The sequence below is a fragment of the Ornithodoros turicata genome, unplaced genomic scaffold (genome assembly GCF_037126465.1).
Source record: "Ornithodoros turicata isolate Travis unplaced genomic scaffold, ASM3712646v1 ctg00000958.1, whole genome shotgun sequence".
Classification (NCBI taxonomy): Eukaryota; Metazoa; Arthropoda; class Arachnida; order Ixodida; family Argasidae; genus Ornithodoros; species Ornithodoros turicata.
In genome coordinates, this window is record NW_026999427.1 from 68,133 (window position 1) to 81,855 (window position 13,723).

Here is a 13,723-nt window from a genome sequence, read left to right on the forward strand (position 1 = left end):
TGTATAATGTTTTTGTTACATTTGTACATTATATTTACACCTTATATTTGCAAATGTAAAGGGTCTTTGTTTCGGACGACGGAATGTAGTTGTCCGACGGGCACATTCATTTCTTGCACACGTCATCATCGGGTCGGAGCGTGTAAGTAACGCCCACTGCCGACAGTCCCGTTTTGCCTAATGAGATTGCACGGCAGTCCCATTTCGCCTAACGGCTGTTACCCCTCCCGCCTCTTTAATCCGATAATCCGGGTTAGGCAAAATGGGAATAGGCGAAATGGGATGTAACCATTTTAATCCTTATGCCGTGGAATTAGTCCTAAATTCTCGGGTTATCTTTTCATTACTCTTTTCACTACAATGCGACAGTGTGGGACTACCTGTACGATTGATGACCTGTTTTGTCTATTTCCTCGTTTGCAGCCATACACTGACTTTTTTGTGCCCATCACTGCTCAATGCACTACTATGTGATAGTATGGGACTACCTGCATAATTTATGACCTGTTATGACTATTTCCTTGCTTACGGCTAAAAATTGACTATTTATGACTACGCCTACTCTATGCAGTATTATGGGATGCTATGGGATTACCTGCATAATTTATTACCTGTTATGACTACTTCCATGTTTATGGCTATAAATTGACTTGTTATGACTATGCCTACTCTATGCGCTACTAATGGGATCGTATGGAACTACCGGTATGACTTATGACCTGTTTTGACTATTTACTCGATTACAGCCATAAACTGACTTTTCGTGATTCGGACTACTCTATGCACTACTATGGGGTAGTATGGGACTACCTGCATCATGTATAACTTGTTATGACTATTTTATTGTTTATAACTATAAATTGACTTTTTGTGACTGATCTATGCACTACGACGGGATGGGACTATCTGCATGATTTATGGCCTGTATTGACTATTTCCTTCTCTACAGGTGTAATTTGACTTTCTATGACTAGGACTGCTCAGTGCACTACAATGGGGTAGTATGGGACTACCTGCGTCATATATGACATGTTATCGATATATTGCCTTGTTTACACCTATAAATGAACTTTTTATGATTATGACTACTATGTGCACTACTATGGAATAATATGGGACAACCTGGAACTAATGCAAACTACCTGGAATGTAGTTGCTCTGTAGCTGAAACATACAAACAGACAAACACAACACAACCTTTAAGTTGCCTAGGAACAAGAACAATTGAAATATGACATTCATCCAAAAAGCCCCCTTCTTTTTCACGCCTCATTCCAAATGTAAGTTTGTCAGCAGTGACATGTGCGCATCACAGCACCACATCCTGGTCATCAGTTCTTTATATGCTCTTCATGTTTCCCTACAATTTATCGCTTCGTTGATCTCTTTGCGCGTCACATCTATGTCTATTTTACGTCTATGTCACGTCTATTGCGCGTCACGTTTATGTTAAAATGACGTGAGCCCAATTCTTGAATTCCCACATAGCAAGCGTTATCGTGAAGGTAGCCTTATACTATCCCATCGCGGTGTAAGAAGTAGTCGCAATTATAAGAAATCCATTTGTACCTGTAAAGCAGAAAAGCGTCATAACACGTCATAAATAAGGCATTCTTAGATTATCCTATTGGATTGCAAGAAGTATACTAGTCGTATTTATAAAAAGTTCATTTGTAGCTGCGAACATGAAACAGATCATAACATGTCATATATCGTGCAGATATAGTCTCATACTATTCCTGGCCGAATCCAGCCCAACAACGCTCTGCGCTCAAAGCTCTTTTGACCTTTCTGGACACTTCCTTATTGTGAAGAGGCACACTATTTCATTTCCCACATCGCCACCGTGGGGTAGAGTATCGCTTCTGGCCCATGAAACTCCCCATTCATCATCTTAAGAGAAAGATGTTGCTGCTGTTGTATTCCATTGTAGTGCAAACTGTAGCAAAAAGATCATTTGTAGCTCAAAACCAGGGAATTGTCATAACAGGTCATAGATTATGTAGGTAGTCTTATGGTATCCATTTGTTGTGCAAAGAAGAGTTGTATGCATGAAAATCAGTTTGTAGCTACAAACGAGGAAATAGTCATAACAGGGGCCCTGTCCTCGTCAAAACTAATCGACATCGATTACTTTAAGTCACAAACAGGGCCAGTGATTTCCCCAGAAATTCACTGCTGGGGGTGTGCCGAGCTTTCAAGGGGGGTGGGGGGATATGCTTGGTGAAAGTTCAGCTTACGGAGTTCTTCTTAGACGCGGAAAGAATCGTGGCACAATGGTGACCTATCTGCACAGCTTTCCCGTTTTATTTGTACTTTTTAGAACACAGTACATTAGAATACAGATTCATTGTGAACGGCATTTCAACATTAAAATGCATAATGACACGATCGACAAAGAAAAAAGACTAGCACCTTGTCTCGATCACGAAGCTCAATGAGTACCTAGCAACCAAAGGTGAAAACCTTAGACGAAAAAAGTAGAATATTTCGCTTGATTGAGTTGGGCGCAAATGGTTCTTCATGATCCACATTGAGTTTGCGTGCCCGCACGAATTTTTTGCTAGTATATGAGCGCAATATATGCATATTGAACAGTCACTTTCAAATGATTTTAGAGAAATGCATGCTACGATCATCTGCATGGTTGTGGTCCTGCAGCCCAGGTTTGACAGTACATGATTGTAATTCGCTGCGCCGGACTCACTACCAGCTAGAACGTGTCGGTGGCGGAGTTGGTTGGGGTCACCTGAGAAATTTCAGGGGGAGTGTTGCAAAAATGCAGGGAGGGTGTACACCCCCCTGAGGGGTGTAGGGAAATCCCTGTGTAGGGCGGTGCTGCCACGAAATACTCCGCCCTTAAATCCCCCGTTGAAATTGAAATTTATATCTAGTTTTCCTTCGCAGCCTCTCGACCTTAATCTCGGACCGTGAGCCTACGTCTATATATTTGACGTAACAATGACGTGAAAGATTAGTTTCAAAGCTGAAAAGTAATGTAGCGAAGGGGGGTCGATTACTTTGAGCGGCAACGGGTTTCGTGATGGGTCCGTATGTGCATTTCCGTTTATTGCGTTGTATAACGTCTGTATGTGCTCGTTACAACAAAAGATCATATCTTTCTTCGTTTTTGTTTAATACTGATGACAGAAAAGCACCGCTGCACAACACGCTTCATCGCGCAGTTCCTCTGCGCCGAACGCGGCCTCGTATGCGTGAAAGTGGCGCGCTTTTCCAAGCGTCGTCAGAGCCGTCGTACAATCAATGTGATGGCAACATAGCGGTGTGCACCCAAAAACTCATCGATCAAAGTTCACTGTTTGTTGAGTAAAACTATCAAGGCCCGATACTGCCACCCACCCCCACAGCTCGCGAGCAAAAGAAGCGTATTGAAATACGACTTATCATTTCGCATATCGAGCACACGAACACATAGAAAAATATAAAGAAAGGCTCAGAAATAAAGCTCAAGATTAAACGCACGAACCGATTTCTCATAAACGCGTTTACGGCTCGCGCCACGCTGTCCACGCGCCACCATTTGCATGGTCCCTTGCGGTTTTATCGTTTTGGATGGATGGATGGATATGGATGGATGCTGCGGCTTTTCCCTTTGGAGCGGGCGGTAGCTTGCGCTACCTAGCCTGGAATTGACACATTATTCTGAGATGAAATTACCTCGGATGATCAGAATTAGTTCACACTTCCCGTGTTTGTATTGGAGACAACTCATTATTCCTATGCCACCAATCATTCAGTCGGCCCTTTGTACTGATTTGAAGTTATAACCTCGCCCCTATCGTTCCGGAAACCCAGTGCTTCCCATATGGTCACATCGCCCTGCGTAGGCTGAATACATTTGCATGCCAATATGACATGATCCGCAGTCTCGTCTTCTTGTCCACATACTACATGTTTTATCTGAGACCTCCGTATATTTTGCGACATGAGTTTTCGTTCGTAACATCCCTGTCCTTGCCTCAAACAGCAGCGCGCTCGCTCTAGAGTTGTCGAAAATTCCCTGTACACCTTAAGCGACTGTTTCAGCTGCATTTTACTTGTCAACTGTCTAGTTTCCGATTCCCCTACCCCATGGAGGAAGGAAACACAAGGAGCGGCTCTTCCCGCCAGACAAGCGTAGCCACCCTCTAGCGGTCGCTCGAGTCAAAATCGCCATTGCTTCCTGTCCACCACGTGATCCCCTCTAAAGTTTCGGTTTTGCAAGGCTTTATTTCTCGCGCTGCTCTCCGTATGATTTTGGTTTTTGAAAGTAATTTATTGTGAAAATGTGAGCACCGTCGTAGAAACGCCGTATGGTAATGCATTCCTGTCCCGGCTGCGGCTCTCGTTGAACTGAACTCAGCTCTGTCACGGGAACGCGTTTTGTTTGTAAGTACACGGTAACTTGCTTTAGTCGCCCGTGTGTCTTCGAGTCATCTTGAATTGTTCATTTGGGACCTCAAACTCTGCCGCAGATTCATTTCATATCTTCTGTTGTTGTACAAATCTGATTAATGGAACGGCATTCTTTACCGCATGCACTTAGCCAAGAAAGTACATACGTTGGAAGTAACCGTTGCCACACATGATGTTTCCGGTCCCGCATACTCGGTTTGCGGTCTGCACACCGTGACTGGTCTTGTAATAGAACAGTAAACACTCGAACACACAGAAATGAAGTGCAAGCACGCGTTCAACGTAATATTGCCATCTGAACTGCGACACAACTACAGCTCGCGTCGTCTGCTTTGCTGGAACCATGCTGTCTGGAGGGTCACGTGAGCGGTCACGTGGTAGACAGGAGCATCCCAGAATGCAATGCGAGGCCGGCTACGCTCGTTCCGAAAGAAAACTGTCTGAGGAGCCGCTCCTTGTGTTTCCTTCCTCCATGCCCTACCCTAGTCTTTATGTTTTTCTTCTTACTTTCCTCATCCCAGGTTATAGCCAGCTCAGGGCCAGTTCTCACTTGGCGACGCCCGACGCGGCGGCGTGAGCGGGCGGCGGAAATAGACGCGCATTTCCGGAGTCGGGAGAGGAGAGACGTCGAGCCAAAAAAAAAAACATGAAAAAAACACAAGTGTGTTTGCCATGCCGATCTTCTTTCACGACGTCGGCGAGAGCTGCCGAGAACGACAGCTGGCGACCAATTAGGTGACACAGAAAGGCCACGCCTCCTGATTTTTCGTCTGCTTTGGACGACGGAATGCCACTGTGGTGGGAACATGAAAATCATGCGCGCTGACGGGGTGGCGGCCATGCGCCTCGGCTTCCGCCGCCCGCTCACGACGCCGCGTCGGGCGTCGCCAAATGAGAACTGGCCCTTAAATGTTTAGTAGACATCAACCTAGTTCTTTTCCGCCATTCCGTATCTACGTTTAGGTAAAGGTATGATAGTACCTTCCTGGCCCACATCTTTTCGTCTAATTTCCTGAAACGTGCCTCGTACCTGATCTTACTTTTTTGCCTCCCGGCTCTCAATGGAGGACCACCCCATATCCCCCATAACCCCCTCGTTCGGTGTATTTCCATGTGCTCCTAGTGCCAATTTGCCTACTCCCCTCTGGCGTATTTCAATAAATACAGTAACTGTACTCCCGGATTTGGACAAAGTACTGTTTCCAAATGTCAACCCTGGTACCATCACCCCCTTCCAAATCATACGGATTACTTTGTACCTGTTATAAGCCCATAGACCCCCGTTTTTAATTATTGCCGAATTTCGCTTTGCCTTTTTCATCAACAAGTCCTCTTGTTCTTTTAAATAGTTACTGCCCGTATTTACCCAGACTCTTAAATACTTGCATCTTGGAATGTTTTCTCCTGTATGGTCAAAGGTCCTTCCTGGGCACCCCGAAATACCATATAACCCGACTTTTCACTACGGAACTCCAGCTTTAGGGACTCGCCTATTGAGCCGCACATATTCAATAGCATCTGTAACTCCGTCTTGCTTCCCGCTGTGATCACTATATCGTCCGCATATATTAGGCCTGGAATTTGCTGCTTGTGTTCTAGCCCATCCGCCTTCACAGCAAGTCGAAACCCACCCCTGCCTTTTCGAGTGCTTTCTCTAGTTTCCGTAAGCAGAGCATGAACAAAATGGGTGACGGTGGACACCCCTGACGGAGCCCCTTTTCTATCTTTATCTTACCGGTTGTTCGCCCTTCCCATGTCACTACAACTTCATTGTCTTTACATATTTCCCTTAATATTCCAATTATTGCCCTGTCCATTCCTGCGTTTCCCAGCTTCTTCCATAATATGTTGTGGTCCACCGAATCATACACACCCTTAATATTCAGAAAACCCAACCACAGGGGGCATTTTTCTTTCTCAGCTATTTCTATAATCTGTGTCAGCACAAAGAGGTTGTCCTCCATCCGCCTCTCTTTTCCTGTTTTCGAAAACCACTCCAAGATGTAGTTCGCCCAGGTAACCCTCCATCCAGTTTTGTATTCTTTATTTTAGCACCTGCATTGCCATTCTATAGATTACCGGTGCGATAGTAATTGGTCGATATGCCCCAATACAACTTCTATCCCCTTTGCCCTTATATACCATGCTGACTCTACTGTTTCTCCATTCTGTTGGAATGTCACCAGTGGTGAGCACCCTAGTAACCGTTGTCTGTAAGAGACGCACACTTCGTGGTCCTAGCGCCCGTATTAGTGATATCGGTATTCCATCTAATCTCGTAGCTGTGTTCGTAGGTATACTTTTCATCGCCCTGAGCCATTCCCCATCAGATACGGCAAATTCCCCTGACCCTACGGGATACCCTATGCATGGCATGCTTTCTTGTCGCTGAAACACTTTTCCCATTCTGTCTTGAAGGTAACCCACCGCCTGTTCCTCACTAAGTTTGGTTCCTTCGTCCGTAGTCAAGTATTGTTGCGTCCTTTCTGTCTGTTTTCCCAGCCATTGTACATGAGCCCAAAACTTCCGCGGGCCTCATCTACCTTTTCCATTTATTTCTGTGAGCCATACGCATCCCTCCTTTTGGATTTTATCTTGCACTAGTTTGGCAGCTTGCCTTTTGAGTTCGAGGTATTCTTTCCACTTTATTTCAATCATCGCCGAATTAGTCCGCTTCGCTTTTCTATATTCCCTTGCTGCCCGTTTCCTTTCTTGAATAGCACCGTGTACTTCCTTGTCCCACCACTTCTTTCTGGATCCCCCCCCCCCATTATGTTTACGTTTCCTTCCCACTGATTATGCGTATTTTCTCTCTCAGCGTACTCATGAACTCAACAACGAGGGATGAACAAGGAAATAGTAACAGGTCATAAATTATGCAGGTAGTCCGATACTCTCACATAGTAGTGCATTGAGCGGTGATAGGCATAAAAAAGTCAGTGTATGGCTGCAAACGAGGAAATAGTCAAAACAGGTAATAAATCGTACAGGTAGTCCCACACTGTCGCATTGTAGTGAAAAGAGTAATGAAAAGATAACCCGAGAATTTAGGATTAAACTCCACGGCATAAGGATTAAAATTGGTAGCACGAGAATTGAATTTAACAAAGAAGTATTAAATCCCACGGTATAAGAATTAAAAGTGGAGGCATAAGGATTAAATACGACGGGAAAACCTGTAGTAAAGCGATATAGAAGAGCACATCAACCAGGTCATGACTGATGACCGGCAGTTAAGAGATATAATACGGGACATGGTTTACCTCAGTTGTGCGCACTGTTAGGCGGAAGTATTTAACTTCCGATCTGTGACATGCAGTATACGTTTGTCTGCTTACCTTTCATTCCGGCGTTCTTCTATGGCTCGAACATCTTCGAAATCCATGAAATGAAGTTGACGAAATCATCGTCTGCCCACATAGACGACAGTTCCACAATGGTCAGACGGTTCTGCCAGTGGAGTGCAGTTGTAGCTTCCACAGTAAAGCCACGAAAACCACCGATAACATCTCATTACGGCCGAAAGTCTCGTTATGGCCTAAAATCCTTTAATCCCCAAGTGTCTCATTACAGCCGAAGGCATTTCATCATGGCCGAAAAAATAAAAACGACGCATCCACCATTTTATCAATCAGTGTGTTTTATGCTTCCCAAAGTGAGTCCGAGGCGGTGTGCCCCCACGGCTTGTGTCAGACACAATGGTACATGTACACAGTACAGCGACAGTGTTTCATAAATCCCTCGTGAAAAATGTTTTTATTCTCATACTGTCATATACTGTGCCATATACTGTACCAACGTCATTATATATAGATAAACGGGAAGTATTGCCAAACGCTGGTATGCGAATGTGCCATAGGCAGAGACCGATGATGCCTGTATTATGTCTGTTGTTTTTATCAGTGTGCCTCAGCGGCAGAACTTGGCCAGTGAGTTCCAGAGGCCGGAAGACACAGACAGGAACAATTTAAAGAGACCGGTAGCCGGCGTGAAGGAGCGTGAGGATACAGTTGTGTCAATTCCATGCAAGGTGCCAACTCATTATACGGCGAGTAACATGGATGTTTTTTTTTCTTGTTTATGTAATGTGGCGATATTGTGATCACGATATGTATGAACGGGAATGATCTGGATATGGCACCTCGTCACATTTTTATTATTTGTACTGCTTATCTGCTGGCAGGCATGTACGAAGCACATGTAAATAAATAGTCCACATCGACGACTGTGGAATTTTCAAGTGACAGGGGTTACATGCTTGGGGATCGCAGGGCCACGAACAGCTGTCGATATCTAAATGAAAAAAAAAAAAAGGGGGAGGAACCTGTTAACGATATGATAAAGCAGAGCATAAGCAACGTTAATCGACTTAATACGCCATGTAATCAACATGCTATCGTTGCCTATCAGAGCCAATGGAAGGCAACTGGCAGGAAATCTACTATCTTCTACTATCTTTGCAGTGGCGACCTCTGCCGTGCCTCCTCTGCCCTCAGTGTCTGGCCCACGACCTACTAGATTATAATGACCATGTCATAGCACCCCTTCCCAGCGCCGCATTTGGAAGCTAGCGGAGGCGCCACTCATGGTCCCAGTTACTGCTTCCTCGGCTTCTACAATACTTTGTACTTCAGCTTACCTTAGTATATTTTTGTGCAAACAGTGGATATTATACGATAGATGCTTCATTCTGAGGTTGATCACCATCATTCTAGCGTTTTCATAGGATTAATTGCTGTCGTCTCCTACAGTAGGGTGCTCGACAGCGTGGTCGCGTGGTCACCGACCGCCATATTGGCGGGCCCAGCGCAACCTGTTGTCTGCATTTAGTTCAAGCGGGGCTGCCCATATTTTTAAAGATTTCCTTTAAATTAAAGGGGGGGGGAGAGAAATTATGTGTTTAATGGCACAAAGGCGGCAAAGGCCGAAGAGCACCAGAACTATGGTGAGTGTGTGGGAGATGATGATGGGAGAGAGAGAGAGGTCGATAACAAGTGAGTGTCTACAGGCATGAGTGATGAGGATTGTATCTCATTACGTCCGAAAGTCTCAATACGGCCGATCATCCTTTAATCCCCAAGTGTGTCATTACGGCCGAAGGCAGTCTCATTACGGCCGAAGATGTCTCATAACGGCCAAATGTCAAAGTGTGTATTGTAACCTGCATTGATATGCAATGTTGCAGCCAGGTATCGATATATATTCAGCAGGGTATAAGCCATGCACTGTGCCCTTAGGGCCCTTATCATATTTATATACACATATTGCGAGACAAACGGTATGTTATCATACCACAGCACAATGCAACATATTGTGTAATGTGTACTCCCACAAGGTAGTGTTGATGTTGCTGTGAAGCAGTCTACTATGTGGAGTTTGCTACTTGTAGAGAGCTAGATGAATATTGGCTTTGCTGTGACGCTTTTGGAGCCATCCTACAGTCACTGGCCAAGACAGAACACCTATCTCAGTCGATGTCAGTTTATTTCCATTCGCCTTACAATGGTACAATTCTTGCTTCTGGAATGAGTAAACCTGCAAGAAGCGAACAGCAACCATGAATAGGCCAGAATATAAAAAAAACAAAAAAACAAGCATTTGTCTCTACATGGCTGGTTTTAATGTGCACAAGATGCACACGTGTTGATGTGTCTGTTATTTCATACAAGGTTAACATAAATCTTCATCTAGACAAAGGAATGACAAGCCTTAAAAATGTGACTTCCAGGTAAATGCAGAGCATAACCATGATATGAATTTAGGTTCATTAGTTCATTCCCTTAATGGAAACATGTGAACATCAAATAGTGATTCATTACAATTCATGAAATGATGCATGCATAACTTTCCATTTCTGGTTTCTTTTTTATAAAAGTAGTGCACGGATTAACATTCGCGCACTGCTACAAAATTTCTCACTTCACAACAGAACCTTATGATGATTTTAACAGCTCACCTCTTCGGCCAGGACTCCCTGGGCAACAACATCCTATTAGCCATGTTGTTGTTTTTCTTTTTCGGAATCCTCCGTGCAGCCACATACCATGCCTGGAATGGAAAACCAGCTATAAATAACAATGTATTTGAATGACTTCCTCTTGAAGTATTTATTCTAATCAGATATGCTTTTGTGCCTAGTATGGTGCGCGAAGGCACATAAGTACAACATTTGCAGACGGTCGACGTAAGCAGTTCAAGGAGGTCAAGTACGCCGACTTGCGCTTTTATTTTTGAACAAATACGACGACAAATTTTAACAAATTAAATATGGCTCACAATGATACCAGTAAATGCTGCTATACGGTGATGCATTATCGGTATCTTATCGTCTTCGAATAAATTTCGAATAAACTAGAAACGGCGCAAACCTACGAACAGATACCGAGTTACATCTATTACAGGCACTTCGGCTGTTTTGATTCATTTAAATTACTCGTATGAGAATGCAACTATGTGTGGACAGCACACTACTGAGCCAGACAAGTAGTGTGCTTAGGGGTCGAGGTCAATGTAGAATGCAAACATGGACACTCGTAGAACATAATACGATAATGGAAAAAGTTAAATGAGAACCATACGAACACCACACTGCACAATAGTGAACGAGAACCGCGGAACACCACACGATAACCGAACAAACAAGAAACAAGGGAAAGGGTGCAGGCTAGCTGGTATAGATCCATGAAGAAGACCGAGAGACACGGACACAGAAGACGACACATGTAGGTTCTCAGACACAGCAATAAATTTATTAGTTCATCTCAACTTAAAAGCTAAAAATCTTCGAAGGGGTGCGAGAGGGATAAAAGACGCATTGCTAACTACGTTTCCCCTGGTGGCAATCTCCAAGGATTCCCGAAACAACCTTCGGTGTGCGTAGGGTTCCCACGCAAGCACTGTAGTGTCCGTGAAGCAAGGCTGGCAACCTTTACAATCCCGTAAATGATCTACCAGTTCCGAAGACCCGGCCATTCTTTCAACATTTGCTGCATGTTCCCTAATCCGGTCATTGAGGCACCGGCGCGTCTGGCCAACGTACACAAAGCCGCACTCAAGGGGAATAGAATACACAACGTTCTGCTTGCAAGGAACAAAAGGCTTCCTGTGCCTCACGCCACAAGATTCAGATTTAGAGCTGAAGGGGGTCAAACGACTTAATTTAAAGGCATTGGAAAAAACAACTTTGATATTATAGTATTTAGCGACAGCAAGAATGTTGTGAGCAACTGCATGAAAATAGGGAATTACAACTACATTACGAGAGTTTCCATCATTCCATGGTCTACACTGTGAACTTTCAAGCAATTTCATGGCCCTCTTCGCAATCAATTGGTCGTCATATCCGGCCTGCGTGAGTCTTTCACATTGCTTCCGAAAACTACTCCAAACAAAATGAAAACAGCTTTTCTTCGTTGCAGCATTCAAGAGGGATGTACAAACACCGAGCTTAACAAGTTTAGAATGTGCGCTTGAGTAGGGCAGGACCGGCTTGCAGTTTTCTTTTCCATATGACCAACAAAAACCCGGGTTACAATGAAATGTGAGGTCCAGGAACCTCAGCATCCCATGAGAGGGTTGCTCTACACGAACTGTAAGGTAGAATCCACACATATAGAACCAGCATCAGAGATAACAATGATATCATCAACAAACCGACGAATCAAAACGCGCTTTTGACTCCCATAACTTGTAAGCTTGCCCAGCTCAATGTCCAAGGTATTTAGATAAATTTCTGATAAGACAGGAGCGACTGCGGATCCAATGCATACACCATTTTTCTGAACGAACAAACAATTGTCAACAGAGATAACCTTAGATTTCAAATAACACTGTAGAATACTGAGAAAATCATCACAGGAAAGACCAACTTCAGACTGAAAAACAACCAACTGATCTTTAATAAAACGTTTGACTGTCCTGAGTAGAACCTTTACGTTCAGCGAGTAATACAAATCTTTTATATCAAGGGAAAACATAGTTACCAGAGCACCGTGGAAGAGCTCTAAGCTCTCGATCAGTTCCTCAGAATTCCGTAGCGAGAGAGAACCAGGAAGCTGTAGAACTTTTAGTCCGCGTTGGAGAAATTTTGCAACGAATTTCTGCCAGGTACCAATTTCCCTCACAACGACACGAAGAGGCATCTGCAGTTTGTGGTCTTTTAAAAGGAACTTGACCGATAGCTCAGAGCACTTGCAGTTTACAACAAGTTTGGACATTTGGTGGTTCGCCTTGGCGAAAATGCTTACAATAGAGGACTTGTACTTTTGTAACCACGAACCACGAAACGGAGTGAAAAGATCACCAATAGCAGAATTGACCTTGTTCAAGTATATTGCACTGGGCAAAACAGCAAATTTACATCAATAAATCAATGAAAATCATCATAAATCAATGAAAAAAAGTTCATCCTTAACATTCCTGATCTGCTTCAAATGAGGTGATGGGCCGTTAGTATAAGCGGAAGCGGGAATGCGGGAGAGACAGCGTTCAGTAAACACCAATTTGTCAGTGTTATCAGTAATTTTGGTGGAAACCTGACTTATGAGTGCTGCAACATCAAACTTTGTAGGTTTCACAACCTACAAACCTGCAAAGTTTGATGTTGCAGCGCTCATAAGTTATGTTTCCACCAAAATTACAGATAGCACTGACAAATTGGTGATTTCAGCGTGCTCCTTCGGTAGCTGTGACTGATGAGTGATACCGAAAGAACATCTACCCTACCAGTGAAGAAAAAGCAACGCGCAAAAACTTGTTTTGCCGTGAGATCCAACACTGGTTATACTTCGAGCAGGGTTGTTTGGATTTAATCCACGTGTATTTTATCTAGTAGATTCTTCGGATTTTATGCACACAGTTTTATCCGGATGTTTTAGAGATTTTCTCCAGAAGCGATGTGAAAGTCAATCTGAATTCAATGTCACACGGACAACCCCCTGTTTATTTTCCGGTAGCGTTGAGTGTCTGCAAAAGCCCAGGTACGCGCAACATTAGGTTTTAACTGCTTTAACTTTGTAACTTTTCAACTAATTTTTTAAACTTATAAGTTTTCAGATTAAACTTTTTCCCGCTTTCTTCAACTTCTGCCCATTCAGGGAGACACTTTCTTCTGCCTTCTGGAGGCACTGTAACTGAAGTGCGCCGAAACACGACGGCTAATACAGGCGTGTAGGATCCACGTCATTCAACCACGCGTGCATGAAACTCAGCTTTTCAGAAAACAATAAAAACTGATGCAATGATGGGACAGGGAGTTCCGTGAACAGTAACTGAGAGGTCACCAGAAATCAAGAACAGCAAAGCACAT

The 13,723-nt window shown here is 43.9% G+C and overlaps 1 protein-coding gene and 1 pseudogene across 9 annotated transcripts in view; both read right to left on the reverse strand.

Moving 5' to 3' along the window:
• Positions 1 to 3,750: 3,750 nt before the first annotated feature.
• On the reverse strand, positions 3,751 to 7,761 carry LOC135375929 (uncharacterized; annotated as a pseudogene).
• Positions 7,762 to 9,883: 2,122 nt separating this feature from the next.
• LOC135375942 (uncharacterized) overlaps positions 9,884 to 13,723 on the reverse strand; it is a 73,937-nt gene continuing 70,097 nt past the window's right edge. For all 9 annotated transcript variants that reach the window (XR_010417443.1, XR_010417441.1, XR_010417440.1 and 6 more), the window contains 2 exons: positions 10,373 to 10,464; positions 9,884 to 9,951 (listed from right to left, as the gene is read on the reverse strand). The gene's annotated coding sequence lies outside the window, so the exon portion shown is untranslated. The remainder of the gene's footprint in view (positions 9,952 to 10,372; positions 10,465 to 13,723) is intronic.